This window comes from Hemiscyllium ocellatum, assembly GCF_020745735.1.
Source record: "Hemiscyllium ocellatum isolate sHemOce1 chromosome 15 unlocalized genomic scaffold, sHemOce1.pat.X.cur. SUPER_15_unloc_22, whole genome shotgun sequence".
Classification (NCBI taxonomy): Eukaryota; Metazoa; Chordata; class Chondrichthyes; order Orectolobiformes; family Hemiscylliidae; genus Hemiscyllium; species Hemiscyllium ocellatum.
Window position 1 is genome coordinate 355,514 of NW_026867459.1, and position 5,000 is coordinate 360,513.

The following is a 5,000-nucleotide window of genomic DNA, read 5'->3' on the forward strand; positions in this document are numbered from 1 at the left end:
TGAACCTGACAGCTCATACCGACTTTGGGGCTTCCAAGCCGGGTAGCTCAACCGGATTTGATCCGGCGGTTCTAGCGACTGCCACGGCTTCGAGGGGGGACTGTTGTCTAAGTTCAGGCCGAATTTGGTGAATTTCCCGAGTCGGGAAGTGGTCCAAACGGGGATGGGAGTGAACCTGACAGCTCTTACCGACATTGAGGCTTCGGGGCCGGGTAGCTCAGTCGGATTTGACCCGGCGATTCTGCCGACTTCCACGCCTTCGAGCGGGGACTCTCCTCTAAGTTCAGGCCGAATTTGGTGAATTTCCTAAGTCGGGAAGTGGTCCAAACGGGGATGGGAGTGAACCTAACTGCTCATACCAACTTTGAGGCTTTGGGGCGGGTAGCACAGTCGGATTTGACCCGGCGGTTCTGCCGAATGCCTGGCCTTCGAGGGGGGCCTGCCCTCTGAGTTCAGGCCGAATTTGGTGATTTTCCTAAGTCGGGAAGTGGTCCAAACGGGGATGGGAGTGAACCTGACAGCTCATACCGACTTTGGGGCTTCCAAGCCGGGTAGCTCAACCGGATTTGATCCGGCGGTTCTAGCGACTGCCACGGCTTCGAGGGGGGACTGTTGTCTAAGTTCAGGCCGAATTTGGTGAATTTCCCGAGTCGGGAAGTGGTCCAAACGGGGATGGGAGTGAACCTGACAGCTCTTACCGACATTGAGGCTTCGGGGCCGGGTAGCTCAGTCGGATTTGACCCGGCGATTCTGCCGACTTCCACGCCTTCGAGCGGGGACTCTCCTCTAAGTTCAGGCCGAATTTGGTGAATTTCCTAAGTCGGGAAGTGGTCCAAACGGGGATGGGAGTGAACCTGACAGCTCTTACCGACTTTGGGGCTTCCAAGCCGGGTAGCTCAACCGGATTTGATCCGGCGGTTCTAGCGACTGTCACGCCTTCGAGGGGGGACTGTTGTATAAGTTCAGGCCGAATTTGGTGAATTTCCCGAGTCGGGAAGTGGTCCAAACGGGGATGGGAGTGAACCTGACAGCTCTTACCGACTTTGGGGCTTCCAAGCCGGGTAGCTCAACCGGATTTGATCCGGCGGTTCTGCCGACTGTCACGCCTTCGAGGGGGGACTGTTGTATAAGTTCAGGCCGAATTTGGTGAATTTCCCGAGTCGGGAAGTGGTCCAAACGGGGATGGGAGTGAACCTGACAGCTCTTACCGACTTTGAGGCTTCGGGGCCGGGTAGCTCAGCCGGATTTGATCCGGCGGTTCTGCCGACTGTCACGCCTTCGAGGGGGGACTGTCCTCTGAGTTCAGGCCGAATTTGGTGAATTTCCCGAGTCGGGAAGTGGTCCAAACGGGGATGGGAGTGAACCTGACAGCTCATACCGACTTTGAGGCTTCCAAGCCGGGTAGCTCAGCCGGATTTGACCCGGCGATTCTGCCGACTTCCACGCCTTCGAGGGGGGACTGCCCTCTGAGTTCAGGCCGAATTTGGTGCATTTCCGAGTCGGGAAGTGGTCTCTGTCACAACGGGGGCAAGTGTCTGAAGAGGTAAAGTGAGTAACCAGCACAGCTTAGGGAAGGGTTCCAAAGTTCTCAACAATGTGAATTCGGTTACCAGGAAAGCTTAGGAAAGTTGCCTGACTGTCCCAAACGAATGAACTGCAAAACTTAGGGAACATGCCCGAAGATGCTTAAAAGTGTGAAATCAGTAAGCAGGAAAGCATAGGAAAGTGCCTGAAAGTGCTAAATGAGTAACATGAAAAACGTAGAAAAATGCCCGAAAATGTTTAAAAGTGTGAACTCAGTAACCAGCAAAACTTAGTAAAACGTTGGAAAAGCAGAAATGAGTAACCAGAAAAACTTAGAAAAATGTTTGAAAATGAGAAATGAGTAACCAGAAAAACTTAGAAAAATGTTTGAAAATGAGAAATGAGTAACCAAGAAAACTTAGAAAAATGCCCAAAAAGAAGAAATCAGTAACCAGAAAAACTTAGAAAAATGTTTGAAAATGAGAAATGAGTAACCAGAAAAACTTAGAAAAATGTTTGAAAATGAGAAATGAGTAACCAAGAAAACTTAGAAAAATGCCCAAAAAGAAGAAATCAGTAACCAGAAAAACTTAGAAAAATGTTTGAAAATGAGAAATGAGTAACCAAGAAAACTTAGAAAAATGTTTGAAAATGAGAAATGAGTAACCAAGAAAACTTAGAAAAATGCCCAAAAAGAAGAAATCAGTAACCAGAAAAACTTAGAAAAATGTTTGAAAATGAGAAATGAGTAACCAAGAAAACTTAGAAAAATGCCCAAAAAGAAGAAATCAGTAACCAGAAAAACTTAGAAAAATGTTTGAAAATGAGAAATGAGTAACCAGAAAAACTTAGAAAAATGTTTGAAAATGAGAAATGAGTAACCAAGAAAACTTAGAAAAATGCCCAAAAAGAAGAAATCAGTAACCAGAAAAACTTAGAAAAATGTTTGAAAATGAGAAATGAGTAACCAAGAAAACTTAGAAAAATGCCCAAAAAGAAGAAATCAGTAACCAGAAAAACTTAGAAAAATTTTCGGCCAAGTGTGAAAAATATTCTAAGTGTCAGCGGAGGAAATGCCGAAGCATCGGGAAAGATTCAAAAACTCATGCCGAACATGAGTTCCGAAGTGCCGGAGGAACTGGGCGAATTGAGCCCGGCGGTTGGCCAGATGTCGTTTTGAGTCTGCAGCCCGAAAACTTTAACTTTGTCTGCCGCGGAAGTCTGGACCGGGAAAAATCCAAACGGTTTTGCCGGGTTCGAGTTCCAGAGCGAAGCAGTCGAATTTGAAATTCAGACCCATTCAGTGCCACTTGACATTGTGACACAGTGAGGTTGGCGGGGTACCCGGAGATTTCTGGGAACACGATTTTTAGAACAAAATGGCGGCGCGGGACCACTTTGAAAGGCATCCGAAAAACGGTTCCGCGGGCAGAGCACTTGAATGACAGGCCTGTGTGCATGCCCAAGAGCTCTCGGAAGTCTAATTTTTGACACTTTGTCAAATTTTCGACAGACTTACCCAACTCTTGCTGCCTGTTCTAAGAATCAGTCAGAGGCCTGTGCGGCGGTCTCTTGACACTTTGGAGGGCGGGCAAACCCCACGTTGACTCCGGCCGTCCCTCCAAAAGGCACTTGCTATTGGGGGAAAGGATTGCAAGTAGCCTGGTTCCCGTGGGAGCGGCCAGGAAGGGTGCAGGCTGGCCCTTGCCTGAGCATTCCCAAAACCCTCTTCCGCTGAGAGCAGACCTCGCACGCCGCACTACCGGCTCTGGGAGTGGTTGGCCGCTATTGTACATAGTCCGGTCCTTCCTCTGCCACCCGGCAAGTGCGATGGCTCTGCCGCCCTGCGGTGCTCGTCACCCAGGTTTGGGAACACGATACTTAGAACATGTTGGCGGCTCGGGACCTGCAGGCGAAAGGGGCCCCGTGGTGCTGAGCACATCGACCTCGGGTCTCAGTGCAAGCCGGAGAGTTCGCGGAAGTCTTAAAAGATTTTGACATCTGCTCAAATCTTTGACAGGCTTGCCTGACTCTTTCCGTCCGTTCTAAGAATCAGTCGGAGGCCGGGGCGGGGACGGTCTCTTGACACACGGAGGGTTGGCTTCCCTCCTCAGGTGTTTGTGTCGAAAATGAAGGCGAGAGATGCAAGCGTCCTGGTTCCCCTGGGTGCTGCCAGCAAGGGTGCAGGCTGACCCTTGCCTGAGCACTCCCAAAAGCCTCTTAAGCTGAGAGCAGGCGCCGCACTACCGGCTCTGGGAGTCGTTGGCCGCTATTGTACATAGTCCGGTCCTTCCTCTGCCACCCGGCAAGTGCGATGGCTCTGCCTCCCTGCGGTGCTCGTCACCCAGGTTTGGGGAACACGATACTTAGAACATGTTGGCGGCTCGGGACCTGCAGGCGAAGGGGGCCCCGTGGTGCTGAGCACATCGACCTCGCGTCTCAGTGCAAGCCGGAGAGTTCGCGGAAGTCTTAACAGGCTTGCCTGACTCTTTCCGTCCGTTCTAAGAATCAGTCGGAGGCCGGGGCGGGGACGGTCTCTTGACACACGGAGGGTTGGCTTCCCTCCTCAGGCGTTTGTGTCGAAAATGAAGGCGAGAGATGCAAGCGTCCTGGTTCCCCTGGGTGCTGCCAGCAAGGGTGCAGGCTGACCCTTGCCTGAGCACTCCCAAAAGCCTCTTAGGCTGAGAGCAGGCGCCGCACTACCGGCTCTGGGAGTCGTTGGCCGCTATTGTACATAGTCCGGTCCTTCCTCTGCCACCCGGCAAGTGCGATGGCTCTGCCTCCCTGCGGTGCCCGTCACCCAGGTTTGGAGAACACGATACTAAGAACATGTTGGCGGCTCGGGACCTGCAGGCGAAAGGGGCCCCGTGGTGCTTAGCACATCGACCTCGCGTCTCAGTGCAAGCGGGAGAGTTCGCGGAAGTCTAAAGCTTTTGACATTCGCTCAAAGCTTTGACAGGCTTGCCCGACTCTTTCCGTCCGTTCTAAGAATCAGTCAGAGGCTGGTGGGGAGGTCTCTTGACGCAAGGGGAGGGGTGGCGTCCCTCCTCAGGCGCTTGTGTCGAAAATGAAGGCGAGAGATGCAAGCGTCCTGGTTCCCCTGGGTGCTGCCAGCAAGGGTGCAGGCTGACCCTTGCCTGAGCACTCCCAGAAGCCTCTTAGGCTGAGAGCAGACGCCGCACAACCGGCTCTGGGAGTCGTTGGCCGCTATTGTACATAGTCCGGTCCTTCCTCTGCCACCCGGCAAGTGCGATGGCTCTGCCTCCCTGCGGTGCCCGTCACCCAGGATTGGAGAACACGATACTAAGAACATGTTGGCGGCTCGGGACCTGCAGGCGAAAGGGGCCCCGTGGTGCTTAGCACATCGACCTCGCGTCTCAGTGCAAGCCGGAGAGTTCGCGGAAGTCTAAAGCTTTTGACATTCGCTCAAAGCTTTGACAGGCTTGCCCGACTCTTTCCGTCCGTTCTAAGAATCA